We start from the raw sequence: 14,604 nt of genomic DNA, 5'->3' as shown, positions 1-14,604 counted from the left end.
CATTTGTCTCCAAAGAACAAACACAAGACATATAGCCCTTCCTGGTTTGCTCTTCACCCGAGATTCTCTGGAGCATGAGCTGGTAATGGTGGCATCTACGTCCCCGCTTCCGCTCCCCCAGGTCCCTGTGGGTGTGAGAGGGGACAGCCTCACCACACACCTCCGCAGGCTGCACCAGCACTCCTATCGGGAGCATGGCCACAGACACACGGAAGAGAGGACACGCTGGAGTCAGTGTGACCCTGTCAGACGTCTCCTCAACGCGTGGCTGTGCATGACTGTGTGGTGTCACCGCTGTCCTCACCCACTCTGCCCACACAAGCTCTGCACATGGTGGCCCTTGCCAGCTGTACTCACTCCACTCTGTCATAGACACGCATGTTCCTCCAGCCAGCCATAGTGTCCCTCTGCTAGGTTCTCCTTACAGAGAAGACAGCAAGTGTGTCCGGGAAATGCACACAGCAGGATTTATGGTGACAGAACTGTCCAGTTGTTGACATGACCATCAGTTGTGACTAGTCACCACCTATGGCCAAAGCTTCCAGCCCAGCCCCCAAGGAGCTGCCCAAGGGCAGGTGCAGAAGACAGAGCACTCCAGGGGGCAGCAGCTCCGCTGCGGCGCAAGGTGCCCCATCACCCAGCCAGCGAGTGAATGTAACTGCTCCAAGCCCAGCCTTCTGGCTCTTCTGAGAAAACCAGCTCTCCAACTGGTGACAGGCACAGGCAAGAGCTATAGCCACTGGGTACCACATCCAGGACAGACCTGCCCAAGGTGAGCAGACCCGTGAGCGGTGTGCACCCCACCAGGCACCTGAGACTGTAGCCGGCTGTGGACACCTGGGCAGTTGCTTTCTTTTTACGTTCTACCTCGTTGCAGGAGGGTCCTTGCTTGTCTCACGTAGGAAGTTCCGTGCCCTTGCGTTCATCAACACCTAAAAATTTTAAAATTTAAAAGTACATGAAAAAAAAAGAGTGTATGGGTAAAACTGTGATTGAGAGGAGGAGGGGGGAGGGGAAGGAGGGGGAGAAAAGCTGTGCGCCATGCTGGGAAGAGGTGGAGAGGAAGAGGGGCGAGAGCAGCGGAAAGCTGTCGACAAAGTGCACACAACTCCGCCCGAGGCAGATATCTTGCTCTTTCTGTTGCAAAAGGAAAGATCAGTGTGGGTTCCCACAGAGGAGCAGGGACACTGGAAATTACCATTCCCTGGAGATCTGCAGTGAAATTCAAGTCTGAAATCAGTTCTAAAACCAAGCCACACGGCGCCACAACTGAATGTATGCAACTCAGAGAAATCACCAATGACGTCCACATGACGAGGGGAGGGTGTCCCCTGTGCCACACTCCCTCCACGCAGGTGTGGAATGCTGCAGGTGGGCCTGGTGGTGACAGGAGCACCCTCAGTTTCCTTTGGGCCAGGTGAGGAAGGCATTGGGTGCATCCTCCTCCTCCTGTGGTCCTCCTAGGGTGACAACAGCTCCAACACCCACTCGGGCAGTGAGGTCTGAGCTGCAGGCAACATGCCCTGTCCCTTGTCCAGCCACACAATGCGGCCTACAAATGTCCCCTAGATGTCTGTTCTGACTGCTAGGTTGGTGTCTAGGTGTCACCCCAAAGCCTCGTGTAACCGTGGGGCGGCTCCCAGAGTTAGTGACTGACTCCCGGTCCAATGCTGGATTCTGGGTGTGAGTGCTGCACCCGTCCTGGGGCAGGCGGCCTGCACACAGCGCAAGGGAGGGAGAGCTTGCTCCTGCTGCTGCCCCCTTTCGGCTCTTGCTGTTCCGTTGTTTTCTACCACCATGAACTGCTGCTGTCTGCCATGTGCCACTCTGCCTTGGAGCCAGCTGAGTATGGATGGAAACCTGCACAAGCTGTAAGCTAAATCCCTCTCTCACCTTGGGCATCGAGCATTTTGTCTCAGCAGTGACAGGAAAGCAACCAAGACACTGACTGTCACCCTGTGTCCTGACTCAGTGAGCAGCCTGCTGACCATCGCCCATCCAGCCAGGCACCGTCTGTCTGTCCCTTGCCTAGGCAGAGCCAATCCCATCTGCACTCTCTACAGCAGCCCCTGACTTCAGCTTGCTCATTGTGGGAGCCTTGTATGGCCCCAGGGCCTGGTTTTCCCCATCTGCCTGCCTGCCTGTCTGACTGTGGCTTCTCCAGGAGCAGGGGTTTGGATGAAGAACCATGATGTGGAAGTTGTCCTGGAGGGCCAGGGGTGACCACGAAGGAAGTGATAAGGGTGGAGGTGTCATGGTGACTTGGCAGTGACCCTTCCAGGCTCCTGGGCCCACCTGCACCACCACAGTGAGCTGTAGTCTCTTGGGTATTTGTGGGGACAGGACTTAATGCCCGGTACCAGAGCCAGACCTGTCAGGCCAGAAAGGCTCTAGTTGATGAGCGGTCCCAAATGATACTTTGGGGGCTACAGGCCTGAGGTCTCCCAAGGGGACATGGAGCCCAGAGCAGACTGCCGCCACATGTGCCTGGTGCCACCTGCACCCTGTGTAGCAGGGAAATGCACATCAGAAGCCTGTGTGGAGAGCTCACATGCAATGACTCCAGCAAAGAGCTGCCTCCCAGTAAGACAGTGTGACATCAGCATGTCGCAGGACAGCATATTTCAGTCCTTTTGGCCTTAAGGGCTGGTCTGTCAGAACGTCACCAGCAAGGTGCCTTAAAAGGATGCTCACAAATCTTCCCAGGCCCTCTTCACATGATGAGCGTACTCCTGTATGAGAAGATTTCAAGTTGTGTGTGTTACGTCTGCACCTCCAGACCTGCATCCTGGGAAAGGCGTCCTGAGCTCCAGTTCTCAGAGCAGTGACAAGCTCTCCTGTCTCGGAGCATGCAGCCCGCCTGCCACCCACTGTGGCACCTTGAGGGTGTTTTGCCATGCGGTCCTGCTGACTGTGGGGCAGGTGGCCCTCACAGAGTAGAGCAGAGGACGGATGCACGTCTAGCTGAAGTGCGGAGCAAAGCACCTCTCTGAACACACAGAAGCCATTGAAGACCTAGAGGGCTGCCAAGTTTTTTTTTTTTTTTTTAACTTAGAGTCAAACACAGATTTCTTTCTTTAAATGAAATCTTGCCCAGAAAAGTAAACGAAAGGAAGTGATAGGGCAGGCCCGGCATGGAGCTCAGCCATCTATTCCCCCGAGAGACCAAAGCAGCCCTGAAGGGACACTCAGAGCCGTGGCCTAGGGCTGGGAGAGAGCTCAGCGGCATGAGTGCCCCTGTTCCCGTGCTCCTCCTGCTGGCCTGGGCATCAGCCCTGCACCATGCTGCTGTCCTGTGAGGCCCTCAGGATGGAGGGGGAGAGAGCTACGGTGCCCATGGAGACACTGCCCTGTCCACAGCAGCCCCCGGGACAGGGTTCGCTCTGAGTGTGCTCACCAATGGCCACCCGCAGTGGGCTCTCAGAAGGGCCCAGAGAAGGATCCCAGAGCTGCAGAGGCTCTGGCCCTGGTGTCCTACGCACGGCCCGCTGCAGTTCGTGTGTGAGTTCCAAAGGAACGGGGAGCTCAGGGCTTTGCTTTCAGATGCACAGAGCAGCCCAGAGCTCTGGTTACCCAAGGAAAGAGAGCAGTGGAGACCACAGCACAGCCCGGAACCAGCCAGAGCCAGGCATTCATAAGTGCTCAAGACCAGGGTAAGCCAAAATAGGCTCACAGTGGGGTTTTTCTGTTTTAAAAAAGTATGACAAGTTAAAACTAGGCAGGAAAGTGCCCGAGGCTGCCCAGCTGCGTGACTCTCGAGTCCTGCACAAACCCCACTCGGTGCTGCTGCTAATATTATTAGGAGTAATGCTGTCTCAGCACAGAGGGCACAAGCGCTGCCTCCTGCCCCGATCTCCCCTCTGGCTTAATTCTGTGCTGGTGTCCCCAGTCTACTTCGGGTTCTGGCAATCAAAGAGCTCAAAATCTGAAAGCAGGACTGCAGAGCCTAGTTCTCGGTCCAATTCTTCTTCTCTCCTGGCTCTGCCTGTGGGGAGAAGGAGCGCCAAGCCACCACACCGAGTGGTGGTTTATCAGCCCAGGTGCGCTGCAAGCCCAGCCAGGCTCTGGGAACTGCTGCCAGGCTACTGCGGAGCCTCCCTGCTGGGCATGTGCTCTGGCCAGCTCGGAGCATGTCTGGTCAAAGTCAGCGATCTTCCAGCGACCCTGGGCTCGTGTCCGTAGAGGACCCCACAAGCTCCAGTCAAGTGTAGGGTCGTTGTACCACCTGAACTCAGTCTGCTGTTTCTAGGGACAGGGCCAGTACAGCTGGCTGGCACCTAGGCACACGTGTGCACTGGTGTCCAGCTACATGTTTGTACACATCAGCACACTGTCACATGCCTCACATGAGGAACAACAGGCTCCTTTGCACAGGAATCAAGACAGTGTCCAGTGCTAGGGACCTGCAGATTCCCACCTGGCAGGAGACAGTGGTGGGAGGAGCAGCTCACCTGGGCAGATGCACCTGGTGTAGCACACCTGGCCTGGCATGCACACAGCAGCCACCTGGCACCTTGGCTCAGGCTCCTAGGCACTGGCAGCTGGTGGCGGCCCCACAGGGTTGCAGGACCTGACACAGAGGGGAGCCAGCACTGCTGTGGAACAGCTCCTGGCCTGTCCTCTTCTCCCAGTCTGTGCTGAGACTTGTCTTTCAAGACTTAGATCAAGATGTGTCTGGCCATCGGTGCAGACGCGGAACCTTGCCTCTGCTCGGCATCCCTGGGGGCCCAGCACAGCTCCCTATCCTGGTGTTGAGGCTGCAAATGCTCTCGCTGCGGCCCTCGGGTGCCCTATGGCCACATCTTCAGGAGAGTGGAGAGCAAGTTCCTGGACTCTCACTAGATGCTGGCTCATCGCAGGCCCGCTCCTGTACCCCTCTGCAGCTGTCGCACCCCGTCTGCAGGGTGCCCAATGTTCACCATCCCTCAGCTCTGCCTGCCTCTTCCACGCTTTCTAGGTTTGGGTGAAATCTCCATTATGTAGCAAAGGATTATTTTTGGTTTCTGTAATGAAAGAAAACTGGGAGAAACATCTTTTCTCATGGGTCTGCTTATTTTAGATGCAGATAAACCCATCTCGGTGGCCACATCAAAATCCCCGATGCCTGTCACCGCCCAGGCCAATGATGTGGGTCAGGGCAGAGGCCCCGTGGGAGGAGGAGGCTCAGGCCAAGCCTAGGTCAGCGCTGAGCAGAGCTGATGTCCCACACTCGAGGCCAGGGACACCGTCTGGGCACACATCTGTGGCCTTGGTTCCTTGAGTATTTTAGACTGTTTTTCACATAACTTTGGTTTGATTAAAACCCAAATGCGTATGGCCAACCACACGTCCCTATAATTTTTCAGCAGATATTTATTTTCAGGGAACTGCGAGCCACACATCGCTGATCCCATCCCTGCCCACATGGGTTGGGTGCTTGGGATTCATGTGGTGCTCTGGAGAGCCCCTGCTCCAGTCCAGGAAACCCCCTGCCAGAGACCCGAGTGCCCACGGAAGGCCTGCGATGCGCACAGTGAGGACGTGTTCCAGCTCTGAACAAGGCTGAGACTTTGTTTTTCTTGTAACTTATAACCCATGATTTGCAAGTGGTTTTAAACTTGGAAAACATGTTTTCCCCTCTCTGACTGACAGAAAGCTTGAGTCTGAAGGACGCACCCCAGAGGCTCTCCACCAGGCACAGCCACCCCAACACTCCACAAAGCCAGTCCCCGTGTTTCCTGAGATAATAGGTCAGGCCCAGTGGTACAGAGGAAGAAGAAGAGGCAAAACTGTCAGTTATAATGTCCCCACGAGTACAACTTTCCTCCCCTCTGAACACACTCCTGCAACCATAGCCTTTCTCAAAGAAAAAGCAAGAAGCTCCACAACAGCCATGGCTCCATTACTGTCACAAAACAGCTGAGGACAATTCAATATATAGACAAATGATGTATTTTGGGCCCTGGTGAAAGCCTCCTGGGTTTGGAGGTTCCAGTCAGGCAGACCCATTGCCTTGGGCTTGGGGTGTGGTACTGGCTGGCAATAGCATGGGACATGCATCAGAGACCACTGCTCACTTCAGGCCAGGAAGCAAAGGGAAAGGAAAGAAACTAGGTCCCCTCCCCTCAGTATCCTTTAAAGGCACTTCTCCAAGGACCCAAGGACCTTGGAGACTCCACCTCTCAAGAGTACAGCTCCACACACTACCCTCTGGGGCTGCTTCCAGAGTCTGGCCACATGCTTCTGGCCCTGGTTAAAGCCTCAGCAGGTGACATCGTAACTCTTGTGCTCTGCAGGCCTGTAAAACCAGAGCTGGATAAGGCAGAAGTCTGCCATCACTCTAAGTTCTGCTGGGTTCACTTGAACCATAGCTGTTCTAACTTTGCTGCATTTCACTGGATGAGCATGGGGAAGTGAATCCAAATCTTGAGCAGTCTCAGGCAGGCCAGGCACTCCAGGCTCTTTGTTGAAACAACTCTGCCCTAAACAGTAGTCACTGAAATGGCTTTGTCTTTCCACCCCTTTGAGCCGTGCTGGCAACCTGGGGCCTCTTTTCTACTGTCCAGGTGCAGAGGACTTGGCTTCTCTTTATCATACCTATAGCCACACCCATCCCTGGCTGCACTTCACACAAATTTCTCTTCTGACCAAGCTGCAAAGTTTCCAGATCTTTCCACTTTTGTCTGCTTCACTGTAAATTTGTCTAACAGCAGCCCATATTCATGGTGCTACCCAAGTGATAGACTTCCCTAAAGTCTCCTCTTTCAGACAAAGTGCCCTCATCACCTTTAAACTCAGCCTCCTCCCAAGTTGCAGAGCATGAATGAAATGTAGCCAAATTCTTTGCCACAGTGTAGCAAGGATGGCTTCTCATCCAGTTCCTAAGAGTGTTCTTTTCCATCATATCCAGAACTTCCCCAAAATGATTTTCTTAACCACTTTGCTGCTTGCCTTCTGACCTTCTTAGTCTCCACCTGAACTGTTCATCAAGCTCTGCTTACAGCAAGTAGCTCATACTCGCTAAAGTCTGATCCCCCAAATTCTTTCTGCAAATCAATGCCAAAATTCCTGTTACCAAATATAATTGTGGGAAACAACCCCACTCTTGATACCAATTTCCTGTGTTCATCAACTTTCCATCCCTATAATACAATAGCTATAATAAAATACCTTAAAAAGAAAAAAAAATGGTTTATTTTGAACCTTAGGTTCTGAGGTTCTAATCTTCAGTGAAAGAGATTCATCACCTCAGGCACTGAAGGGTGTACTGCACAGCAATGGTGGAGGCCAGGAGATTGAACACACATCTAGACCATCACAATGGGGGACACAGGTGAAGGGAACCACTGCCTTAAGTGTGTGTGGGAGAGGGGGGCACATAAGGTTAGACAACACTGGTCATAGCTCTCAGAGGAGAGAACTGAAAGATCAAAACAACCAAGGCACAGACTTCCTGTGGAGTCCCAGGATCCTGAGATGGCACAAGCCACACAAGATACCCATAGACCCTGAAAAAAATCTCCAGGCAGCACCTCTGAAAGCATGTACTAATCCTAAGTGATATTCACAATAAAGTTCACACATCACTCATGCAGTAGGTCAAGCACATGCAGCATGGAGGAGAGCTCCAGGGAGAAATCCTTTTGCGCATCACTCATGTGATGGTCAGGCACAGGACGTAGAGGTGGCAGGGTTAGGGCTGTGTTCCTTACACACTGTGCCTCAACCGTCCCTGACCTGCCCAGGATATTTGGTCTTTCTCCATATTCAAAACAATAGGAAGGAAAAGGACTCTTCACTGTCTGCCTAGGTCCCACCTATTCATCCAAAGTCCCATGAGCACTTTGGTAGTCATCCACTATGTGTCAAGGAAGATTCTAAGTGGAAACAGTGCTGGGCACTGACCAGCCGTGTCACTCATGAGTTCATTATTAGGTGTCTGGGAGTGCTGAGGTTCATGAGAGGTTGTCTGGTGTAAAAGTGTCCACAGCAAATGAGTCATCTCTCTTTTATTTTCCTTGAATGACTGTCACTTGATGTTGAGCTAAGTGCCCACAGGTCACCACCTTGAAAGTAGGTAATTTTCTAAATCAGGATCCTCAAACTGGACACCTGGCAGCAGCAATGTCCAGGACCCAGCTGACCAGTTCATTCCTCCTCGTCAGAGTGGCTGTGAGTCACACACAACCAGAATTTCAGGACTCTGGAAAAGTTCACACAGAAGCTCTAAACTGTCAGATGTACACATCTGTATTCATACAGTAGGGATGTGGTTTGCCAAGTGTGGTAGGCTGAGTAATGGCTGCAAAAGGCCACGCCCTAATGCCAGGAACCTGTAATCTGGCCTTTCTTTACAAAGGGACTTTGTAGATGTCACCAAGTTAAGAATCTTGGGCTAGGTAGGTCATGGGTCTCCCAAATAAGCCTGAGATATACTAACATTTATTCATGTAAGAGAGAAATGAATAACATTTATTTAGTGTTGTCAGTCAGGCAACACTGACCCAGGAAGGAAGGAACTTGGAGGAAAGAAGCAGACACAGAAGAATTATACTTTTGAGGAGCAGGATGGGGCCATAAGTGAAGGGGTGTTGGCAGCTCTGAGCCAGGATGGGAAGAAAAGGATTTCCCCCCTGGAGTACTCCTCCCAGGAGCACCAGCCTTGTTGACACTCTGACTTTAGTGCAGGGAAGCTGATGGCAAATTCTGACCTCTACAGTATAGGGTAACAAATTCACATTGGTTTAAGCCACCAACCTAGCCCTGCTTTGTCACTGCTGCATTTAAAACTCAGAGCCCTATTAATTAGTCCACAAATGAGGGAGGCCCAGTCACATTCAAGCTGCCCTCCCTGTGATTGACATGGCCTCACCCCAGTCACCAGGGCATCATTTTCAGGGTGGGATCAAGACAGGACCTTGGGATGCAACAAGTTGGACAAATCCACCAATAAGACAACACCTGGGGAATAGAGAAATGGAATGAGAAACCTTGAGGAGCTCTCCAGCAAAATTTTAGGAACAGCCAGGGCCACAAAAGATGGAGAGAGATCTACTTGCTGGATAAACACGAGCCACCTTGGGATGTCCCAGAAAACTGCAACTTGCAGGGGTGTGGGGGAGAGGGCAGAGAGCAGGACCTGTGGATGCTTCTACTGAAGCTGGCCTCAGTGTAGGCACCCAGGCACTGCCTCACCCCCTGGCCTAGAAGACAGTGTGGAAAGCTGCTGGGTTTTCACAGCAGTGTCAAGGCATCTCCATGGTGCTGAGCAATGTGCTCTCACTTCATGCCTGAGGAACAGAGGCTTCCAAGTGGGGTGCAGGGGCCAGCCCAGGGCTAGGCATCAGCCAGGACCAGAGAGAGAAGACAGCAACCTGCATGAACCAGTGTGTGCACCAGGCCAAGGGGTGGTGATATTGGCCACTCTGGCCAAGGTGCACGAGGGGCATTAAACTCTAGCACAGTGGAAGCAGCACAACCTGCCTATCACCCACACAGCTGCAAGGAGAAGGCCTTGCCCCCCTGCTCAGAGCACAAAACACACCTGGCCTGTGTCAGCATCACCTTGAGGTGCCGACCCCAGTGCAAAGGCCAAGAGCTCCAGGGCCACGTTCCATCACTGTCACAGGTCCAGCTTCCTGAGCTGGGGCAAGCAGAGGCCACAGATAAAGAATTCCCATGGCAGAAACCTCAGAGACGCTGCAGCTCCTCGTGACACAGAGCAGACAGAGATCATAGTCACAGCAGGCTCTGCAGACAGAGGCTGCTGTGGTGGAGCCCCGGGCTGTGCTGAGCCGAGGCACAAGTACGCTAAGAGCCTACTGATTCTTCATCTTAGGCCTGCAACTGAAGGTTGATGGGAAGAACAGAAAATGCTCCCGAGAAGATTCAGCAGGGTGCAGAGCTCTGGACAGCAGGTGCCTCACACTAGCGCCCAGGCTCTTCTGTCCACACACCCCTGAGTCCCCAGAGGCAGGAGTTCACTGCAGCGCTGTATGGGGAGCACGTGAAGGAAAGACACTGTGAGTGCTAAGCAGCCAGGGTGGTTCCGGGATTCATGAAAGCCAGGAGTACTGGTTCTGGGCAGTTCTGTGCCTTTGCACTTCAGGTGGCAGCTTCTTCAGCTTCTCCCTGGGGATCGAATACATACTTCACTAAGTCAACAGATTACTTAGCAGCCTGTGGTATGAGAATGGAGAGCCAAAGTCAAAACAAAGCCCCCTGAAAGATGCCTTTATTTAAAGAAAAAATGCCTTTAACCATGAGCATATGTGACAGGGGCCACCTTGGTAGTACAGTCTTATACTTCTAAGTTTTAACTGCAGAATGATTATAATTGTCAGACTTTATGAGGTCCAGGAAAAGATGCACTCCCCTGGAAACCCTAAGTATCCAAGGCACGGGCACCATTATGTTGAGCAACATGACCCTTTACAGGGAGAGGTGCAGAGAGGAAGATTTTAAGGAAATGAGCACATTCTTCAAGTTGTCCCATCACATTGACCCTTTCAGATGCAACTGGGCCAGGTGTCCAGGGACACGTCCAAGTCCAGCCATGGTCCCCTGAGCTCCACACACACCAGGAACTGGAGTCCCAAGCTGAATAGAGGATCTGAGAAGAGGCCGAGAGGCAAGGTCTGGAGGAGAACCCAGGCAACCCTGACTCTTGTCTGTGTCACAGCAGCCAGAATAGCTCCTGTGTTCCAATTGCAAAAGGTAGCGAACAACCAAATGGGTCATGATAGAAATGATGGAGAATGAGACAGAGATTGAGAGATCTCTATCATGATAGGGACTGAGAGTCACAGCTGTGCCTGCGAGACAGCAGCCATGAGTATCCTTGAGCCATTTGCAAGCAGGAGCCTTGGCGTGGACATGTGTGGGCCGAGCCTGGAACATGGGCATGGTCTGAGGCTGTACTCTGCATGTGTGAAGGGCCCAAGCAATGCCCACAGTGCCCTCTCAGAGCAGTTTTGTGATTCCACTGCGATAAACCTTCCTCAGACAAGATGGGATATGTGGCTAGGAAAAGACAGAGCCTGTCAGTTTCTGTCACTTGGACATCCCTGTCCACACAAGCCTAGGAGAGCTGATGGGACTTGGTGGGGCTGGGGGGAAATGGGACAGACAAGACCAGCTGAAGAAGTTGGCACTGGGCAGCCTCAGATCCCTGCTGTGATTAGACCACAGCCAAGCACCATCCTGTGTCCCAGGTACCTGCTGTGGAGTCCCTAGGACCCAGGTCTCGGGGCTGGGTGTAGGGCATACCACCCCCTCCTGGGGCATCCAGGTATCTTGCACTTGTGTTGGCAACCTGTGCCCAGCCCTGGTGTCCTCAGGCCCACAGTTCTGGGTACAGAGACTGAGGCTGGCACAGGGCCACCGAGCATCTCAGCTCACGGCCTCCTTGGTGTGTGAAACACTTCTGCAAACACTGTCCTGGGAAACCCCAAGAAATGAACAGGTGATAGCAGCTGGAACAAGTCAGATCTGCCCACACTCACTCTCCTCCAGCGGCCATGGGATCAGTCCCCACACTGCAGCTATCTGAGAGGATTCCATGTCCCTGCACAGAAGGGACATGAGTGATGCAGGTCTCACCCCTTCAGAAACCATGGATTCCATGCCCTGACCTTGTGGGGGAGCAGGGAACTTGGGGAAGCTGTGGGATGTGCAGTCCTAGAAGAAGAGGCTTTGGAAGCAAAGCAGAAAGTGCTGGCATCTCCCTTGTGTCTTCCTCACAGTGGTGGCTGTCCTTTATGTGTCTCTCATGGTCACAGCCCAGGGACAACCCGACTAGCTGTAAGAATCGAGTCTCACATCCTCACATCCCCAACAGCATGGGACAGTGCAGCAGGGGCCCCAACGTCCTCAGTACCGTGCACACCCTGAGCTTCCCCACCATCCGTAGCTCAGGTCTGGGGATAGGGTCATGGTGGCCCCATCCCCCACCTTCTCACCCTTCCCTGAATCTATGCTATTGCATTGCACTGATGCCCTTGAGACAGCTATAATAAAAAGGAGGAGAGAAGATAAATTTGCCACTGATTCTACAGCTTACAGGTGACCAAAGCAGGGACTGTGCCAGGGTAAAGGTCCAGGATGGGTTTGCACCGTGGAGGTGGAAAAGGCCCATGCAGATGCCGGGCAGTACTTGGGTGACCAGTGCTGTGGGGAGGCCACGACTGTCCCATGCTCATGGGAAGTGGCCTTTGCATTGGGATTTCGGCTCAAGAACATGGAAAATGCAGCAGGTATGGAGACACCTGCTACGGGCTCAGCACCCACCAGTGAAGCCCCCATCACGTCCAGCACAGAGGCAGCACCCTCAGCAACTGCTGAGGCATTTCCCTGAAAGCCTGACTTTCGGGAGTTCCTGCCAGCGCTCTGATGGATGTGGGGTCCACAGATACTGGCCTCTCACTGAGTAAACAGGAGCTCAGCGCAGGGAAAGCGAATGCGAATTCTCATTAGGGAGCGAGTCAACACAGGTGTTCCTTAATTGCTGCGAGGCGGTGACGGTTTGCTCTCTTTTCTGTTCACAATGCTCTCTCTTTATGCACCTGGGCTCCCATCTGGGCCGGTGACCTGGCATGGATGGTGCGGAAGTGTCACCTGGCACTTGTTAGGTATTAAATTTCTTATCAATAACGGCTGCCCTGCCGGCTCACTCTGGCTGGCACCTGGGCAGCAAGGAGGCCCGTGAAGCTGGAGCCCTGAGGGGGACGCCGCCTCCGGAGGGGTGAGCCTCCACAGCGGAGCCACCCACATCCAGGAGCAGAGACTCCGCAGCAACACAGGCACCCTGGGGGCAGAGGGCTTGACCTCCTGGCTCGATTGCTCGCTCGGGCAGGCGTCTGCAGAGAAAGGAGCGCATGCCTCGTCCAGTAGGATGTGCACCAGCCTGGGCTGGGGGGAGCCGGAGATGCAATTACCCAGAGCAAAGCTGACACGAAGTGACAAATGAGCCCCAGGCAGAAACAGCTCCCCGGGACATGAGCACAAGGCACCGTGAGGAGGAGCGCATTCCTTGACCAGTGGCTGGCCACGTAATCGCCCACAGCCCACCTCAGAGGTTGCACAGGCTGGGCTCTTCTCCTGGTGTACGGCGGAGTGAGCCCGGTGTGTGCGGCAAGGGACCCCCGTGTGGGCATGTGTGCGAGGGCAGGCGTGCAGGTGTGTGCCTGTGGGTGGGTGCCTGTGGGTGCATACACACTTCTGAATATGTAGATAGCTATATAAGGATATGCACACATGGGTGCACCTGTGTGTTTTTGAGTATGCACACCTGTGTGCATGAACATATATGTGTGCAAGTGTGGATGGGAGTACGAGTGTGCGCATGTGCACATACATGGGTGTTACACGGTGTACATGTCTATGTGGGTACGTATGAACATGTGTGAGTGTGTAACGGGCATGGAGGTCTGTGGGCGTGTACAGAGCCATCTGAGAGTACGCCCGTTTGTACACACAGCCTTACATCTACACCGGTGTGTGCCTGGAAGCGCGCGTGAGCGCACCTGCACATGCGCACTTGTATGTTGGTGCGCCTGCACCCCAAGGTGCTGCGCCTGATCCGGAGCCTCCCAGCCTTTGCTCTGCAGCTCATGGCCTTCAGCTCTGACCATGTTTCCTCCCAAAGGCATCATTCTCTGCCCACCCCCTCCTCACTGGCGCACGAAAACTCTTGTTCATCCAGCCGCCCGTCTTTCCTCAATCTTCAGAGCCCTGTGCAGGGACAGGCCTGCCGGCGAGGGCAGCCTAAAGAACTGCGGCCCTTTGAGAACCAGGAAAGGAACGCACACACCTCGACCTGTAAGGGGCAGGAGGCTGAGAGCAGCCGCACCGGCAAGCCTAGTTCAGCCCAGCTCTGGCTCCAAGGAAGCCCCGGGCGCGCCTGTACCTGGGGCCCTAGCGCCATCTAGTGGCGCGTGTCCTGCTGCCGTGAGCGCAGCGCTTGGGCCGGGTGAGGCCCGCTCTATCCCAGGCTAAGTAGCCTGACCTTTTGTGAGGGCCGAATTTTGTCCCCCAGAAAGACATGTCCAAGTTGCAACCCGTGGTACCTCTGAATGCAAACGTATTTGGAAATGAGGCCTTTGCAGATGTCGGTAGGTCTGCGTGAGGTGACGCTGGCGGTGGTCAGTGGGAAGCCGGGCCAAGCCCGGAGCGGTGAGGCCTCGGCCCTGGGGCCCCGGAGTCCTCCGGAGCTGCAAGCGGTGGGGAGGCCCGCCCCGCGCCCCAGCGAGGACCAGCTGCAGTAGTCTACAAAAGCGGGGTGGTGGGAGGTGACAGACCTCTGCTGGCATTCGGTCTTCGGAAGCACTAGGCAGCCAGGTGCGAAGCACCTTCAGGCCCAGGGCAAAGTCTTCTCAAGATGAGCAACATTTAGGCTGCAAGAATACAAAGTAGTGTTAAAAACAAATAAACAGCTTTAGAAACGATACAAAATTTCACTAACCAAAGTAATAGGAATTCAAGAATGGGTCTATAATGCGTGATGTTATTTTCAAATTAGTTGTTCAGGTTACCAGCTTCAAGATTGGTTTAAAGAAAAAGATAAAATAAAACAATAACAAAAAAGTTGTAAGAAATTCAAAATAAAAAATAAAAAAAATTGAAGAT

Source organism: Octodon degus, unplaced genomic scaffold (genome assembly GCF_000260255.1).
Source record: "Octodon degus isolate 3935 unplaced genomic scaffold, OctDeg1.0 scaffold00022, whole genome shotgun sequence".
Lineage (NCBI taxonomy): Eukaryota > Metazoa > Chordata > Mammalia > Rodentia > Octodontidae > Octodon > Octodon degus.
The sequence above is the reverse complement of the archived record's forward strand: the minus strand, read 5'-3'. Positions refer to the sequence as shown.